The sequence below is a fragment of the Lethenteron reissneri genome, chromosome 15 (genome assembly GCF_015708825.2).
Source record: "Lethenteron reissneri isolate LAM-NWPU_2019-01 chromosome 15, ASM1570882v1, whole genome shotgun sequence".
NCBI lineage: Eukaryota > Metazoa > Chordata > Hyperoartia > Petromyzontiformes > Petromyzontidae > Lethenteron > Lethenteron reissneri.
In genome coordinates this window covers 7,479,886-7,499,734 of record NC_083793.1, presented here as the reverse complement: position 1 = coordinate 7,499,734, position 19,849 = coordinate 7,479,886, and the positions used below count along the sequence as shown (strand labels likewise).

At 47.0% G+C, this 19,849-nt stretch overlaps 1 long non-coding RNA gene across 1 annotated transcript in view; it reads right to left on the bottom strand.

Annotated features, from left to right (window-relative positions):
* Nucleotides 1-4,894: 4,894 nt before the first annotated feature.
* The window catches only part of LOC133342515 (uncharacterized), an 82,106-nt gene continuing 67,151 nt past the window's right edge, over nucleotides 4,895-19,849 (bottom strand). The window contains exon 3 of the long non-coding RNA XR_009755162.1: nucleotides 4,895-8,495. This is a non-coding gene — a long non-coding RNA (uncharacterized LOC133342515). The remainder of the gene's footprint in view (nucleotides 8,496-19,849) is intronic.

Sequence of the window (19,849 nt, the reverse complement as noted above, 5' to 3'; positions counted from 1 at the left end):
AGAGTGGAGTTTGTCTGGTGCCAGGGTGTAGAGTGGAGTTTGTCTGGTGCCAGGATGTTGATGCTGCGGGTACGGGTACCCGTTTGCGACCCTGGTGCGGCCGGGTACGGGTAGACCGTGAGTCACTGGTGAGTAACTGTTTGTCACTCATTTCCCAACGTCTTGTCTCTTCTCACAATTCAAGTTCCTAGAATCAACCCACCCGCGCCTGCAACATGGCTTCATCCCAGAGGTCGCAATCAGATACCCGTACCCTACCCGTACCCGGCCGGGTACAGGGTACGGGTAGTGTTACGGGTACGGCCGGGTACGAGTACCCGTTTGCGACCCTGGTGCGGCCGGGTACGGGTAAGGAATCAAACCCCGTTTGCGACCTCTGCTTCATCCCCACCCGCGCACCTGGCACTGCGTCAGGTTACTTACAGCCCCGCCCACTCCCCCCCCTGCCCAGTCTCACGTCCCAGTCCCTAGCGCACACGCAACGCCCCCCCACAACCCCCTCTCTGACTTATATAAATCCCCTTAACTCCGGCATCTCTCCCACTTCAGTAAAACAATTTTATTGCTGTGGTTGTCACACCTGATGATGATTGCTTGTGTTGCAATCAAAACGTCGTGATTTCTTTATATTTTGTATTTGTTATTTGTATTTTAATTTTTTACATTTTTTAATTTTTTCACCTACGTGACTTTACCGAAAGAACCAAAGAGTATGGATCCTTACAGTCACGAAAACTTCAAATCTAGAATAGCTTCATCTTAAGGTGACATGAAGTGTCAAAGGCTCGCCGGCAAATGATAATTGGACAGACCCAGGTGCCATGGATTGACTGAGTGAGAAGGCTTGCAGATGTACCACCTGTGCTCCCCACGATGCCAGCTTGTTGTATTTATCCGCCTGATTCTCTGCTTGTTGTTGTGAGCATTGCTCCTCTGCCCGCCGCTATTGTTGGAGGGCAACTGCCTCAAACTGTCCAGTTAGTTGTGTCCTTCACAGAGGCCGATCTTGACACCGTTGTTCTCAGCCATCAGCAGGTCCAACCAGCTCCATGTCCTTCTGTGCCGCAGTAATCCATCTCTTCTCTTGCCCCAAGACGTGCCCGTTTAGCCATCCTCTATCCAGCCAAACAGAAGCTGCTTGGGCATGATAGGACTGTGTCCAGATCTTCCACACACGCACGCACATACAGCCCATGTCTTTCCAAAGTGTACACATCTCTGTGCATCCAGAATTGATATCGTCAGTTACATGCAAACCCATTCACTTTCCTCTGCATGACTTTGGACGTGGCCAGCAGCGTGCATCGTTTTAATACCAGGGCCTTGCTATGGTCTAACACAATAATCGCACATCCACTGAGGTTTCTAAAAAAAGAGAGAAAAAAACACTTGTTTGCAGCTCCGCTTCCAAGGCTATAAGCAGCTCTTATAAATCACCAATTACTTTTAATTAAAACCTCAGGCGACCAGAAAGTGATGTTACTATTGACATGCAATCAGTGCTGTTCTTTAATTGAGGCATGAGAAAGCACTAATTAAAATGAAAAACATTTTTTCCCTATCCTATTAGTGTAAAGATAGTAGGTGCGTATACAAAGGTCCCATGTGGATTCATTTAATTATTTGGCAGTTTCTTTTTTTCCAATAATTCCGTGGACCGAAGTAGCCCTTGTAGTGTTATTGTTTTCGTTATATTGAACTCTGTCAAATGTTATTCATCAATGTGTCTTTGAGGCAGCTGTTCTCTTGCGAATCCCACAATTACGTCCAAGCTGTACATTTCCTTTCAGTTGCCTCTGACACACAGCCTTGTCATTAAAAATACACAAATAAATGGAGTAATTATATTACAATGCACTTGTTACAAATGCAACAAGATCCAATTATTCCAGTTGTTTGTTACATTTGCCACCGAATAACACATTTTCACATACAGGATAGCTGGAAGCCAAAGGTCCATGGGTACGATGGGGAATCGTGTTGTAAGCTTATTCCAGGACACAATACAAAACAATGGCTTACTGCTGCCAGTCTGGGAATTCAAGCTGAGGGATTTGAAGTGTAAAAACGGCAGAGGAGGATTTGAGTCATGCTCCTGAGTGGGCTATGACATGACCCTCTTGGCCTTGAGCTGTGATAAAGCAGGTCCTCTCAAACATTGCCACATGGCTCCCACGCTTACACCCCCCTTAAATTAAACCTAATTGCATCGCGTGGAATTCTGCCACCGTGCAATAGTTAACACATTGCAACTTTGAATTCCAGAGGTCACTGGTTCGATTCGCCGATTCCACCTCCAGGGGCGCGGTAGTCGAAACAGTGGGCACGTTTCTTAAATCCCTCTGCCTCTGTTCAACCGGCGGTGCAAATAGGTGTACCACAATTGGTCAATCGGCAGGCCGCATATGGGTGGAGTAAAAGTGTGGGTCTCCCCTCACCTCTTCCGAGATGTCTGACCAGCGTGGAAGAGTAGGCCAAACACCATCCAGAGGGCCTCTCCAGTGCGCTGCTTCAAGCGGAGGCCCTTCCGTCAGCAATGGCGTTTTTAAGTTAACATTACTGTGTGTGTACAAGTGCTTTTTAAGGTACAGTTTTGACATGCAGGAGATGTTTGTTTCCATGACATCAACCACATCAATTTTAATTTAACTTACTCCATCAATGACCACTATGCTTCAGAATATCAATAACATAGAGGCAGGATGTATACTACATAATAAATAATCAGACAACATGCCTATTTCCCATATCTGTCCCATATCTGTCCCTCCACATGAAAATAAACACATTCCTGCGGAGGGAGCTGGTAGGAACGTTGGGTTGCGTTGTCAATGGCCAGGGTCAACGGCGGCGTGGTGTATTCCGCAAATATGCCCGACTGTGAGGGCGGGCACAAGCCGGCGTGAGTCGGTTAAACGTTGAGTTTTATAAGGGCACCACGGGGTGACCAGCCCCTCCCCACCCAGCCCCACCCCTCCCACCCCCCACCCAGCCCCACCCTCCCCACCCAGCCCCTCCCTGCACGACGGACGGACGGACACAATAATCCCCTGTGGGCTGGTGTAACCAGGAGGTTCCTACCAGTAAAATGTATTTTGTGCACATCTCACCAGCCACATAGCCTTCCGGAATTTCAGCAGCAACGGTTCGACACAAACAAACTCTGGACCCAGTATTTTTTTACATTCAGCGTCTCAAAAGAAGAGTCGGGTTTGCTTGAAGCAACACTGATGAATTGCCAGATGCTTATGGGCATTGGAAGTACACAAATAAACAAGCACATAATTTCCCATAGATCGCCTGCTGATTATATATACATTTTGCAAGGGCCACCAGGTCATTGGAAAGGTTTCACAAACGCGCGGTTTAACGAACGCACGTGGTCTTGTTCCCTGCGCATTAAAGCGTAGCCATGACAACAGTTGATTGTGGCCATTGTCATGCCCCGGTGTGGTTGTTGGAGGGGGGGGTATTGTTTGTTTGTTTAATGCGGCAATTGAATAGGGCATATAGGTGCTTCGGTGTTGTCACAAATTATTACTTTCGAGAGGGGGGTTGGGGGGGTGGAGGATTGGAAAACCATTCGGCCATACGTTTGACGTAAATTTTCCATCGCCCGCGTATTGCATGCCACAAGACATTTTCTCTCACATCGGCTGAGACAGCGTGTGACCTGTTTGCTAAACCTGCGAGGAATAAGGGCACCCTCCCCGCCCGCCCTGTCTTCTGAAGGTTCAACCACCACCTCCACCACCACCACCACCAACCTCATCCATCTTTACCACCTCCAACATCCGCAGCCGTTCGTAAATTAAGTAACGCATATCCAGCCAGCTGCCGTTTGTCGGAATTTCCTTTCGCTTGAAGTAATTGTAAAGGAGCGGAGTGCATTTACGGTTATCGTTAAGAATGTTATCTGAGCGGAGCGCCTTCATGCGGCGCGTGTCCGCTGCAAGGCATCCCCATACGGCAGGAGCCTTAACATTGAGCCTGTGAGGCTAATGGAGTTGTGCGCCGTGACCCTGGAAATATGCAGATTTGATGCGAGCGGTTTGGACTGAGCGTGGGTTGGCACAGGCCCTGGTGCAATAAATTACATCTTGTGCCCCCCCCCCCAAAGCCCCCTTCTCGTAGCCTGGCGCCCTGGGCCTCGATAGTTGCACCGCCTGCACACTCGATGGCTAAGCCACAGTCTGAATGTGAACTTTTATTTATTTATTGGAAAATAAAGTGTTTTTATTTTATTTTCAACGTCTTACTTTCTCGGTGCTCCGGTAAAATGTTTTAGTTCCGTAAAATGTTTTGCTTCGTGATACATTTAATAAATTACAACGTAACAACATGGGCCCTAAAGAAGGTTGTCTCTGGTGTAGACCAGAGGTCGCAAACGGGTTTTGATTCCTTACCCGTACCCAGCCGCACCAGGGTCGCAAATGGGTACCCGTTCCCTACCCGTACCCGTACCCTACCCGAAATGAGTGACAAACGGTTACTCACCAGTGACTCACGGCCTACCCGTACCCGTACCCGGCCGCACCAGGGTCGCAAACGGGTACCCGTACCCGTACCTGGCCGATTACGGGTAGCCGGGTATCGTCTAGGGTACGGGTATCGGGTACCCGGTTGCGACCTCTGGTGTAGACCAATTCTTTTAAAGGACAATGCATATATTACCAGAGCATGTTTTTGTTGGCATGTTCACTACAAGTCTGTTTGGTTAATGCAGACATGATACCTTGCGAAAGGTTTCTGTTTGGTGTTTGAGCATCTTAACACCTGTTTTATTGCCAGAAAGGGTAGAAACCTATCCAAATCACAACTTCGTTTGTATTCTCGAAATGCCCATTGTTTTTTTTTCTTTTTTGCTTGTCGTGACATATCAGTCGCAATGCATAACACGTGAGGTGACAGTCGGCAACGTGTAACCTTTGCAGGTTAGACGTCGCTGTCCAAGATAATTCCCTATTTTGGAACATTGTTGTTGTCGGTCAATGATGTATCCTGTGAGAGATGTTGAGGGGGGGTGGGCAGTGTTAGGTTGGTGATTTGTGGTGGTATACGGCTCGCTACTTTGAGACACAAGTGAAGGCATAGCATTGCATTTACCACACTGTGTCTTGGATGCAAAGACAATTGGAAACATTCCAAATCCATTTGCTGCATGCAATACGCGCCAGTCACCAGCCTGTTCTACAGATGGAGTGAGCATCTTTTCATAACTGCACACCTTAAATAAAAAAAACCTGTATTGTTTGAATGACCTGAAAGCTCATTCTGCTTCGAGCGACAGGTGTGAAGACAAGTGATCATTCAGACAATAACAATGGTACATATTATGTTGCCCAGATCTTGCTTCGTTTAACAAAACCATTTAAAACTCCCAATTTTAAAAATATATATATAAAGGAGGGGAAAACATTTTTGAAATATTTTAAACTCCCCCTAAGATTAAATGGTAAAAATGCTTAGTTGTTTGCCTATATCAACGACTCTAGGCATACACAGCGAATCCTCGATACCACATGTCCCAGGTTTATTCTGGTTAAAATGAGCTCTTGCTTGGCCTTGGAAGACAAACATTCTTCAAGACCTAGTCACAAACGCACTCTCAGAGGGGCACGTGATGCTGCTTCTTGCAAAGTACACTCGAGGGCAGTCCGTCCGTTGGGCAGGCTGATGCTCTCCATTGGCCCTTCCACCACTTTGCACATGCACCGCCTTATCCACGAGGATAATGACTGCGATACACCTCAGTAGGTGGAATATACGGTTGACTCAGCGTATCATATCACTGCGGCTGATAAAATTACGACCTGATGTGAAGAAAATTGGTTCCGAGAAACAATGGTGTAATAAAAAGGCATAAATATGAAGGGAGAATATATTAGTCATCTCAGATTCAGTGGTGACATAGTCATTGTAACAACCAATGGAACAGAGTCTCCAGTAAATGATGAATATGAGCAAGAGAAAAGTCATGGAGAAAATTAATTAAATTGTAAATCACATAGAACAAGTTCACTAAACAATCGAAGACATACATCATCGACAAAAAAACTGGAAAGCACATGAGAGTATTGAGTAAACTGTGTAGTTAATGAAGTCATCGCCGACAAACTAGTGTGATACTGCATTATAAAATAAAGTGGTAGTTGTGAATAAAGATGTAGCGATGAAATCGGCTCATGTGCAGGAGCGAGATAAATTGTTTCTTTACAAGACAGTGGAAGATGATGATGGCCTGGGGAGGCCTTCATCCAGCAGTGGATAGATCATGCACGATGATGATGATGAGAAGGCAATAGTCTTCACATGGAAAAAAATTGCAACTGACTCTGGACCACTAACATACATGGGCATCACCCAGTGATCATTTGAACAAGCATACCCTTTTTTGAATATATATGATAATCTGAGGTTGGCCTAGATTTTTTTTTAAATTGAAATTCCAATACAATATTCGAGGGGGGCAGGTTGTTCAGGGGTCAAAGCACTCAACTGATACCGCTGAGATTTTGGGTTCAAATTTGGTTTTTAGGTGCCTGTGATTAAACCAGGCTCTCAAATGTGGCTTTCGCGACCAATGTTATAAAAAAACTTGATTATGAACAAGTGTGATGAGTTTATGGTTTCAGTCCAATCGTCAATGACCAGACAAAAAGGCATCGCGTTAAGTTAGGGTGTTGAACTTTACTTGGTTAAATGTCATTGCTGAGAAGACTATATATATGTGACTGTTATTTGATGAACATTTCTCTCTGTAGCAGCGTGTGTGATCAAGTGTCGCCCATCGTGTTTAAATATAAAGGTATTTTCAGAAGTATTTTTGTGAAATATTTCCATGGGTTACTGTCTAAAACACAGATATATGTTTTTCTTGGACAGAGTTCTGAATGGATACTCTATCTCATTAAATGCCAACAATGGCATGATTTATATATATACTGTATACATCGATAAAAAGACAATAAAGGGAAGAAGCAATTTTGCTCGTAACATATATGCATCAAGCTATATTCTTTATGCAAAATGATGCATAACCTTATGATTGTTACGAACGTATAGGGACTGCAAAATATTAAGTATTTTAACAGAATTGCAGTTACATTACAAACTAAGTCACCAACACACGCATTTGGTTTATGGTCAAATGTGTCAGTGATTTACTGCTCAAACTAACTTTGAGGCAGTGCTCATCACCTGTTTACAGCTCTGAGACAATGGTAAAAAAAATCCACATTCTGATGTTGGGCGCAAGTATGTCCATAGGACAGCCACTGTTGTCTTCTCCACAAAATGGTAATAATTGCATCGACCCTGAAAGGAATACGGGGCTCAGTCAACAACCCCAAGACACGATTCGAATGTGCAACCATCTGACTGCAAGGCATTCATGATATCGCTGAGCCACCTGGCCACATATGTAGCGTTCATGCTTTACCTCCTTGGTTGGCATTTACCGGTCAACTGGTACAGCCTAGCTCAAACCCCGTAGGTCTGGGAGCTCACTCGCCACGGTTAACGATCTCCACGGTGCTATGGTACAAACCATCCCGCCAGCTCACGGCTTCTGCCAGGACCGTCACTGGACGGGCCCTGTCCTCCGAGGCCTGCGTGGTGTAACTGTGAGCCTCGTTACACACACAGACACAGTGCCCGGGCTCATGCTTGCTTCATTACGGGTGATCTTCAAGGAGCAAGATCAGGCGCTTTATCCTGCTGCACCTATTACAATTTTGGATTTAGGGCTTTAGTTAGGTGAGGTGAAGGGAACATCGGAGGGAATTGTATGTGTTCATTAATAGCCCCTTCGGTCACCATGGCGAGTGTTCCTCTGCTCCATATCACGGGCTGGGACCACGATGCCTCTCAACCGCTGGCAAGACGCAAACTCCTCCCTCCCACTTCTGGCTCGTTGAAAAAAATTGGCCACGATCTATGGTAGGATCAGCCCACGGTCTTAATCGGGCTAAACAATCCCTTGGATTGTGATCAAGAGGTTCTCCCGGCTCTAATGTAAAGCCCTCGATATAAATCCTTCCCAGCACAGGATCAATGAGGTTAACAGGCTGGCGTACATTTGCACGCTATATATCCCGCACGCAGGTGTTACGGCCAAATTGACCCCTTGCATTAAAGAGAAAGTGCTCCATTCCTTCCAATAAAAGCATTGGCTGCATCTGCACTAACTCCATACACGCAGTGTGCTATAGTTATTTTGTGAAGAGTGTTTAAATTAAATGAGGCAGGGCCAACCCAAACCCGCTCCCTTACCTCCACTTCAACAAATAGGTGTTACAAAAATCAATGGTGGAATAAAAAAAGAAGATCTACTGCGAGGGTTTGTCGCGATTGCCCTGTTGTATCAGCTCTCAGATGTGTGTTTTTGGGTTGTGCCGCGCGCCGTTCGACACGATGTCTGACGATTCACTCCGCGTGCTGAGGAGCCCCTTCTGGAAGCTTCTTCAGTTTTCCGGGAAGCTTCCGTCGACTACCTGCACGCAATACATCCAGAAAACACAAAGCGTCTTAATTGTTGATGCCTCTAGGGGTACTAATATAAAACCAGTGCTGTATGTTAGTAATCCTTGCCAATATATTGTACTTTTCTAAATTTCAAAACTCACGAAGTGTTCCAATGCCGAATCATGTAAGGTCTTCCAATATTATTCAAAATAAATTTGATGGAGTGACAGGGAAATTGTTTGCGCGCTGCGCTCTAAAATTAGTGTCCTGAGTTTGATTCCAGCCACAGATATCAGCGATGAGTGATATCTGTACTGGTTCCTGACCCCCATGAGCATGGTGAAGTATAGTCAAACAACAAACATGATTGAAATGGCGTCGGAGGACTGTTAACCATGGGTTTTAAAAGGTCTGTAATTGTGCTATTATTTATATTATCCATAATTATTCATAGCTCTAGTTGGACAGTATTAATAATCCATAATAGAGGTGCTTTGGATTATATCGCGTAAATATATAAACGTGTCGTTAAAACCCACCACCACCCAACACAGCCAACTAGTAAGGGTTGTCACGTAAACAGAACGTGGCCAATTCGTCACTAGTACAGCACACCGGTGTGTTGGAGAGCCAGACCACAACATTTACAATCTGAGTACGACGTTTCGCCAGTAATTACAACTAGCTTCATCAGGCGACAGCCAGATTTGTGGAGAAGTCCACCTGTTTCGTTCCTTATATAGAGGCGTAGATGTGGTGACCACGCTTCTGCGCTCACATAATGCACATGCATAATGTATGTTGACTCAGTAAACCCCCCCCCCCCCGCCCCCACTTTGCGCAAGAGCGCAGCTTCGTGTTTAACACATCTATTCCTCTATATAAGGAACGAAACAGTAAGACTTCTCCACAAATCTGGCTGTCGCCTGATGAAGCTAGTTGTAATTACTGGCGAAACGTCGTACTCAGATTGTAAATGTTGTGGCTTGGCTCTCCAACATACCAGTGTGCCGTACATGTGACGAATTGGCATGTTCTGTTTAACTGTGTCGGGTGGTGGCGGGTTTTAACAACGCATTTATATATTTACGCGATTTAACCCCCCCAAAAATATCTAATATGGATGATATTGGTCGCGAAAGCCTCCTACCACGTGTTAAACTGTCTTAACAATGATGCTCAGTCCTGGATGTCACATTTTCAGAGCACCCTCGATAACTCAAATCGAGAATTTATGTTGCTGAGTTTGACTGAACTGGGCTCTGCTGAGTTGATTATTAACCCAATTCCATTTCTATCCGGTGGCAGACGTTCTATTGCACATTCGCATTTATTGATGTTTTCAGATTCTCCGATGATCCGAAGCCCATGGGCAAAGTCTCATTTGCTCGTGGAGATGGCATTTTGGCTGTTGGCAGAGCCATTCGTTTCCCTTCCAGTGGGACGGCTGGGTCTCCCTATTAAGGGGGAATCTCTTCCTTGCAGCACAGAAGATAAACGTGTAAACCGCAAACAAATAACAGGAGCATTTCGGTAGCCGCATGTTCCTCCGACTGTGCTCGTGGTGCCCGTACGTGGCACTCTTTCAAGCGAGTGATCGGGGGAAAGGATCCCAACTGCAGTATGCAATTTCTACCCCTCTGATGTGTTTCCTGGTTATGCCCTCGTGTTGTTCGGCATGGTGTCCAACGTTTCGCTCCATGTGCCGAGGAGCGTCAGTCACTTCCTGTGACATTCTGCTCAAAATGTCATCGTATAGAACAATGGTTAAACCAGCATCGTGTGTGTGGTGATGCAAATGGTGAAACCATGCTTGCGTGTAAAATTCCTTCACACCCTGCCCCTCCTCTGTATTCACCCACAATTGAGTGCAGTACGCACACAGTAAGGACACCTGATGTGCTCCAGGAGAGTATTGTTTAGACAGCTCATAGACTGGAATCTTTGGCTGTGTTTACCAATTACCAGACAATGGAGTGGTGCAGATATTCAATTTCAACGACTTGCAATGATGAATAAGAAGTTGGTATCTAGGCGTCAGTCATGCTAATTGTGAACTGCGAGCAGTGATTGATATGCATTCGTACTACTAAACTAAACTATTTTTTTTAATCAGGTAAGGCCCACTGAGTAATGTAGGTCTTTTTCAGAAGCGACTTGGCCACAAATGATAGCTCAACGAAGTGGCTTATCACGTGGAAACGTACAGCAGCCAAATACTCTAAACGCGTGTTTATAAATGTGGAGGGAGAATCCGGAAGACCCGGAGAAAAATCCGCACGATCACGACGAGAGAGACACGCAAACTCCAAATATATCGGCGTCAGGGTGGGGATCGAACCCACGACCTCCTTGTACACCAGGCAAGGTGGTTTTACATCTCTGGTTTCACCACATGGTGCCCGACATCTTCCTGCGCGTGCAGAGATCTTCTGCACGAACCGAAACGTCGTCGGACATCGAAGCGAGCGGCAAGGCACGGGGCTAGCGCGTCGGACAACTCTGCAACGCATCTGCGAGCTACGCCATCGCGAAAACCGACGCAGTCGTGGAGTCTCACCATCCCACAGAGGTGGGAATTTTACGCACATTTGCACACGTGCTGGCGTTTCAGAACGGCAAATGCAGTTCTCTGGAGCTGGTGGTCTGGATAAGGCTGAGAGCGTTCGTACACACAATGCTGCACACGATTTGCGTGTTGTTAATCTTATTTGTTTCCAGCCTGCATTACTTTTACTGTTATGATGTGTTAGATAGATAGATCGTTTATTGTCATTGTCACCAGTACAACGAAATTTAAAATGCTCACCAGTCAGGGCATCATTCATAAATTTAAATTAAACAAAACAAGAAAATAAAAATAAAATTAAATGAAAGATAATCAATTTATACTATATATAAAAACAGCCCAAATATACCCACATAAGGTTACATTTTGTCATTGCACATCTCTATTTCACAGTCAATTGTAAACACTATTACTTAATAATTAATTAGCATTATTGAGTGTGGTGATCGCTGTAGGATAAAAGCTCTGTTTGAATCTGTTTGTCCTTGTTTTGACTGATCTGAATCGTCTGCCTGATGGCAACAGCTCAAACAGTGAGTGTCCAGGGTGAGAAGAGTCCTTTATAATGTTCTGTGCTTTTTTGATGCAACGTGAACTGTGTAGTTCTTCCAGTGTGGGGAGATGGCAGCCGGCGATCTTTTGGGCTGTGTTGATGACCCTCTGTTATCTCGTCACATACAGATTCGAACGAGTGTAATCTGCTCATTATAATATAAACCACTCCCAGTATGACTTTACATGACAATTTAATTTGTATTCTATTATTTTTACGTAATGTTGAACGTTATGTGTATGGGATTGAATACCCTGTGGAAATTCACATCCTTTCAGCACTTCATCTTACAAAGCTGAGCAAATGGATAAAACAGTCTATAAGGCTGATCTTAAATATGCATAAGCTTCAAATAAAAAAAACGTGTGCATGTCCTGCCCTTTTGTCAATCCATTGCTGTATGAGGGCCTCTGCGTGCCACGTGAGTGTGGGGGTTAATACCATCATACTTCACCGTGCTCGACAATGTCGTTTGGTGAATTAAAACTAAAAACTACGGCATGTTATGTTATTCAATTCTGTGCATGCAAGCAAACAGTTGCTGACTTGGCAATGTAGTATCACTGCTGTGGCGTGGCGACGTAGCGTTAAGAAAGCCACATGGGGAGAAGCTACATCTGCGGAGCCATACCCACTGCTTCATTATGAACAACTGGAGTCGAGGCATAAATATTCCTCGTGAACAGGGTTCCACGAGGACGTGGTCCCTTTGCTGATTCGTTTCGGACCTGACTTTCTCACCGTTCCGTAACCTCAATCAATCCCCCCCCCCCCCAAACATCCCCCTTCCCTCCCTCCTCTTGCTATCCTTTGCCTCTGCTGCTATCTCTTCTTATCCCTTTGTATATTTCCTGTTGCGTAGATCACAGCCGAGGAACACCCCCGCATCTCCGGTGCGTGCGTCGGTGTTGTGCCACTGTGCACCTCGCTTCTATTCACTCTTGCGTCGTCGTTGTTGTTGTTGAAAATGTTAAAGGGAATCCATTTAAAGGAAATAAATAAAGTACGTGTGTCGTACTTAATCGATTTTACAAAAATCTATTTCGAGGCATGCGGGAGCTCAGTGCAGCTCGGTGGCCGTGCTTCTCTGTACGTCCTGGGCGCAGCACGGGCTAAGTGCGTGCTTTGCTTCCACGGACGTGCGGATATTTGTGAGGGGGCAGAACACCTTGACGGCGGCTTGATGCAATCTTTTTTTTTGCTCTCACTTTCCGCGACATCGTTTGAAAAGTGTGCGCGAGATGGAAAAAAAGAAAGAAAATGAACGTTCAACATTTGCCACGGGCGCTTTGTTACGCGCACAGCGGCCATGAACATGAAAGTGCTTGCGTGTTAGGGTTGCAGAGCGAGGACTGATTGGCCTCACTGCAAGATATTCAATGTTCGCGTCACTCACGCCACTGCTGCTGCATGACATTTGGACCGTGGCTGGGGCTCACCCTGCACATATGAGGTTAATTTTTTTCACGTTTACCTGACAACCAGTGCACACTTACGCAGAGAGTGGTGCATTCATATTTAATTGTAGTTCACAAGTCCATAAAAATTGCAGGTTGCCGAAATGTATACACGCGCTGTGCATATATACATATTTCTAGATTTGAAGCTTTCGTGACTGCAAGTATTACGTGACTTTACCGAAAAAACCTAAGAACATATACACATATGTATAGAATTGTGTCCAAAGTGCAAACACATTGCAAGTCCGAGCATGCTAGCTGCAATGTGCTGTGTATATCAAATGTGTCCTGGGCATGTCGGCTCGTATGAGAGGTTATAGATAAACCTTGACTTAGGTTATTTTTCAGAGAAAGCGCAGCATTCAGACAGGCGCCATGAGAGGCAGTCTCCGCTTGTTTACATATGTAGTGCTGAACTTTACGCGGACAACTTTTTCCTTTTCTGTCACTTTATTTTGTCCAACACAGCACATTTCGCCACCATCCTTTAGTGCATTCTCCGCTCGCTCGCCGCGCTCCGCCGGCCTCGCTCGCTCCGTTCGTCCCTCTCTCTCTCCGTCTCTCCCGACTCCCTTCTCTGCTTCCCCGTCCCACTCCAGCCATCGCTCTCTCTCGGCTTCTCCGTCTCACTCTGACTGTCACTCTCTCTCGGCTTCTCCGTCTCACTCTGACTGTCGCTCTCTCTCGGGTTCTACGTCTCACTCCGACTGTCACTCTCTCTCGGCTTCTACATCTCACTCTGACTGTCTCTCTCGTTCGGCTTCTCCGTCTCACTCCGACTGTCACTCTCTCTCGGCTTCTCCGTCCCACTCTGACTGTCGCTCTCTCTCGGGTTCTACGTCTCACTCCGACTGTCACTCTCTCTCGGCTTCTACATCTCACTCTGACTGTCGCTCTCTCTTAGCTTCTCCGTCTCACTCCAACTGTCTCTCTCGTTCGGCTTCTCCGTCTCACTCCGACTGTCTCTCTCGTTCAGCTTCTCCATCTCTACTGCTACCCTATACTTCTTCTTCCACTCCACTGCGACCCTACACTTTTTCTTCTACTCCACTGCGACCCTATACTTCTTCTTTCACTCCACTGCTACTCTACACTTCTTCTTCTTCTCCCGCTCCGACCGACTCCGTCCAGCTCCCAGCACAACTCCCCGTCTTGCTCTGACGCTCCCCTATTTATCCCCCTCTTCATTAATTCACAATTAATTAGTTGGCGTCCCCCCTAACGCCCCGCGCCCCCAGCGCCACCTGTCCCCATTCCCAGACTTAGCGGCGCCACCTTGTCCCTGACAACAACAACCGGCCAATCACTGCCCTGCATCCCTAATTGCCTAACGGGCTGTCTCTGTCTCCTCCATTGTCCCCCAGCAACACCAGCCTATCCCGGTACGACCCCACTGTTCCCAGCACGACCCCACTGTTCCCAGCCCACACGTGTTTACACTTACCCCCCTTGGCGCGCGTTAAACCACTACACACACACCAATGTTATTTTTCGATGCACTAAACCGCACGATCAATGCACTTTTGCCACCTGTGAAAGAAGGACTCGTCGAAACTGGAGTGGCTAAAACTCTTATCACTATGGCTTGTCGCAAATACTTGCAGTGCCAGACTGCGAATTAGATTGAACGGTGCACCAAAGCGGCCCGGTAAGCCAGGATATGCAAGGGGGCACAGCAAAAGCACCCAGAATCACAGGCCCGAGGAGGAGGAGGAGAGAGGGACCCGGTATGCTGGTGTTTGTGTTATTCAAATAAAACTTAGCGGTGACAACCCAACACATGTTACTTTGGGGCCGTCCATAAATGACGTCACGCACCTGGGGGGGGGGGGGTCAGACATTTGTGACGATGTGTGACGAAGGGGGGGGGGGGATTTGAGAAATGTGATGTCACATCAAAATGCGCAACTTTAAATAAATATAGACTACACGTTCTACTTAATTAAATAGACTTTGTAATAAATGTTTTCTCCTACAACATCAGAGTGCAGCGCCACATTAAAGACGCACTACAATGACACTAGTTTAAAGCGATTTGAAGCATATTTTATTTTTGGGGAGGAGAGCTTTGTGACGTCATATTTGAGGGAGGGGGGTCTGACTTTTTGTGACGCCGTGTGACGAAGGGGAGGGGGGATAAAAAATCGTCCAAAATCGCGTGACGTCATTTATGGACGGCCCCTTTACACAACGAGACACGCACCGTACAATTTCCGCCGAGCAGACAACTAACCCCATGCAAATGGCCGGCAGCCCTTCCAGAGACATAACCCTGAGCCACCGAGCACGGCACAGCTTCACCAAACCTTTCCTCAGCATGAGCCTCCATGTCTCACCAGTAATGTTTATTGCATATGTAGTGCCATAAGAGGGGAGGGGCTGCTGGGGGCTCTGGGACCCTAGACAGATAAGCCCTCGGCGCCAGGCGCTAGGATCCCAGGCACCCCAGACAGTTAAGCCCCTTGGTGCCACCAACGGGGGGGCTGTGTGTGCTCTGTGGGATATCTGGGGGCGCACACAAGCCCACCCCTCGTTGGGGACGAGGAATAAAAGGACAGCTCCCTGGCCGATCGGGGCCAGTCGCAGCTCAAGACCCAAGACCCACCAGCCAGCCAGCTTAGGACCCTGGACCCCCTCGTCCCGCTTGTCCTTGTAAGGGCCGGGACGCTGTGAGGGCCAGTGGTGGTACGTCCTTGTAAGGGCGAGTTCCGAGGAAGCCAGAGTCCAGACCCGCACCTTGGCTGGGTCGGGTCAGGTAGCCTCCCCTAGGGTAATTGTAGCCGGAGGACCCCAGAGCGTAGCCAGAGTAGTGTATCTAGGCTGTGTACCTAGGCTGTGTACCTAGACTGTAACAGAGTATAATAAAGGACTCTTCCTCAGTTTCGATCTCCATTGTCCTTTATTTGGGTTCGTAGAATCTCGCTCTCACGGCGTCCTCGCTCAGGCCCGCGTCTCCTCCGACGATCACTCCACAGCCACTCTGCTGCTCCGTTCTGCAGCCTCACTGCTGCTCCGCCCTGCAGCCACACTGCTGCTCCGCTCTGCAGTCACCCTGCTGCTCCGTTCTGCAGCCTCACTGCTGCTCCGCTCTGCAGCCACACTGCTGCTCCGCCCTGCAGCCACACTGCTGCTCCGCTCTGCAGTCACCCTGCTGCTCCGTTCTGCAGCCTCACTGCTGCTCCGCCCTGCAGCCACACTGCTGCTCCGCTCTGCAGCTAGCCTTCCACAGCCCGCTAGCCCTCTGCGTCCTGACACCGATGGCTGACGGTGCCGACGTCTCCCAACGCGTGGCGATCGCACCACTCTCTCCGTACTGCCCAGCGTGGCCTCCTCCCGTTTTACTCCGTCTCAACTCCCCGAACCCCTTCCGGTTCTCTCCCTAAATCCTTTCCCCCACGTGACCCTAACTCCTCCCTCTCCTCACGTGACCCAGACTCTGCCCCCCTCAATCCTTGCTCGCATTACAAGCGTATCAGGACTGCTGGAGTGTTGTATTGTAATAAAGAAGTTACCTCTACAAGTGTCTCCGGAACCCATTACACATATATATGAGAAGCCCAAGTGGCTGCTCTGCAAATGTCAGTAACTGAAACGGAGGCTGTTAGAGCACAGCAGGGATTGTACGTTGGGATGTTTGGCAAGCACCAATCACATTCTGTGTTTTTTTTGTAATCTATGGGTGGAAACCGGTTAACCTGGAGGAAACCAATCCAGAACAGGCGGAGAACGTAAACACGTACAATGCAAAAAGACGCTCTAGTCGGGAATAAAACCCAGGTCATTCTTACTGCGAGGTACAATTGCTACCACTGCACCACTCTGCCGCCTTCCGGCCCTACAGTTCATATAACAAAAGGCACAAGATGTACTGTATCCCTTAAACCCTGCCACGTATCTTTTCCCGCAAAGGACAAAATGTCGATGTGAAGTGGAACCAGGTATAGATGTTAGTTTAGACCTGATAGCATTGGGAACATCAAGTAACATTCATACAACTGTCCTTATCATAAGAGAGGGTTCCCACATGTCCTGGTTTCCCAGGTAGCCGTGCTAGAAAATCTTGAATTCTTCCAGATGGATTAAACAACCCATTTTTTTTTTAGTTCCAGAATAATGCTCAACTTAAAACACTATATGTGCAGTTCTCCCCTCTTCCGGTATTGTGCCATATTCTTCTTCCCTTGATTTGTCTCGGGTCTTTGTTTTACGACCTCAGTGGGGGCAACCACAGTCAGAGGATGGATTGAGACATCAGGACAGGGAGCAGTGCTCTCATTCAGAGCCCTTACAGACATCACCTTTGACAAGAAAGTCACATGGGTGTGTTAAATGCAGTGGCGGGCCGTGTATTTTACACCTAGGCCTTCAGTGCTATTCTCCCGCAATTAAACCGCCTTCGAATAACCTCACCATGACACTAGGGCTATAGGCTATTGTCATTCGACGTAACCACCCAATATTCACAGTGGCAATAATTTTATAGAGTGGAATGAAGTGATTTAACACGAGGCTCAACACCTATGGGAGTTACAATACACTAATTGTGCAGAGACATGAATACATGGTGACTGAAACCATCAAGGATGTACCACTATTACGCAGTATGACAGGATGCTGCATCACAAATAGACATCGCATCGCCCAAATCAATGTCATTACCAAAGAAACAAGAACAAACTCACAACAACCAGTCACATTTACTCATACGACCACCAAGAAAGCAAAAATGCCGTAAAACACAAATAACACAATCAGAATTCAACAGGCTTCCCCACAGAAAAAAATCTAAAGCACGACATCTAAAAATGTAAACGTCACGAAAAAAAGTTTACATAAATCTTAGATGATGCTGTGTTATGTGCTAGCTTCAATTAGCTAACTGGCCCTCCGATCACGCCACACGAAAAATGCTAACGTAGGCGGCTAGGCCAGCTAGAAGTCTCCGGCGTGTCAAAGAATACGCCCAACATGGCAAACTTTAAATCTGATTGGTTAAAAAATATGCCAACAACATCGTCCCCAGGAGAGACGGAGACAGCACAGGTGGAAAATCTGACTGGATAAAAGATCTCATTTATGAGCTACACTGTAAGCAGCGCAATTGAGGGAGAGATTAGCAATGAAATGACGTTAATAGACTGATGGGAACGAAATTTGTAAAATACATAGAGCATTAATGAAAATATATATGAAATTATTTTAAAAAATTCATTTTCTGATTCTAACAATATCTAGGCTAGCAAAGCAGGCCTTGCTGGCACTGGTTAAACGACCCTGTTTATTTCTGTAAAATCAGATATCAGGGCTCACAGTATAACGTCTTGCAACTCCTGCACTCTTCTGGCAGAGGTGACAGCCACGATCAAAACCATCTTCTGAGTGACAGATTTTTTTACCTGGCTGATGCAAATCGCTCGTACGGGGGATAGATAGTGAAGTGAGGACAACACTGGAAGAAGATCCCAAGGGCAGTACGGTTGCCTGACCGTGAGTCTGCCGAGCAGCATCCCCCAACGTCAAATGGCAAAATAAAGGAAACGGAGTCACAACTGCAAGACTGATTTGGAAAATGGCTGCCAAAAAAAAAACCCGTTTTCTAAAAAGTCTCAATTTCCCGAGCCAGTAAATCTAAGATGAATGGAACCGGGTGCGTTCGAGTTACCACACCTGTGCTCTGGCAGTAGTAGCTGAACACCATCTGTTGGTACAGTATTCATACATTTCACCCATGGCAGGTCTGCAACTAGAAGAGCCTGGACCATGCCTCTTGAATATGCACTGCTCAAGGTCCCCGCTGGAAGCTCGAACAACTGAGCATCAGCACTATGCCAACCCAGCGGAGAAAGAAGGTGATTGTAGATTTAAAGCAGCCAGGAGTTGTCCAATATCAGCACCACCAGCGTGGGAAGCCAACTTCCTGCAGCTTAAAAAGATCTGGCTACCAGGATATCACCCTCCTGAGATCCACCCAAATCTTTCACAAAAGCCTGGCGAGAATGGGGCTAGGGAGAATGGGGGTAGGGAGAAAGCACAGCACAGGCCTTGGCTCCAACCGGTGAGGACATATCCACTCTCAGCATGTGGCTCTGTTATGGACTTTAGCGCAGGAAGGGTCACGTGATTACTTATCTCTGTATTTTTATTGCCACAAAAATATCCTTGGATACTCTTCCATATATATGTAGGACTTGAAATATGACGCGCCACGCGTTGTGTGTGTTCTGTTGTTATGCAAGCGAGCAGTGTACAGTGGGGGGTATCTGAGGACAGGGTTGTTGTTGTCGGGCGTGAGGAGGACGTCGTTAAGATTGGCGACAGGTGTTAGGGGTAACCGAGGAGACAGGCCGGTGATTGGCTAAGAGGATGAGTGCTTAATGACTGGCGTCGCTCAGGCGGGAATAACAAGGCCACGTGAGGCTGGGGGCCTGGGGGCGAGGGGTAAAGCGGGGGGTGAGATAATTAAGAGGGACTAATTGGTGCGGGGATAAGAGGGACAGCGGAACGTAGAGACGGGGTTCGGTTTGGTGGGGGAGTTGGAGTGATCGAGGCTCGGGGAAGAGAGGAACAAGAGTGAGTGGAGAAGATACGACAGTGGTAGCAGTGGTAGCAGTGGTAACAGTGGTACCAGTGGTAATAGTGGTAGCAGTGGTAGGAGTGGTAACAGTGATAGCAGTGGTAACAGTGATAGCAGTGCATCGGAGCGAACGGGGAGACACGGAGCGGTGATGTGGAAGAGATGTGAACTCTAAGTGTAAATAAACGGAACGAGAAAGACAACTGGAGTACGAGTCCTACATATAC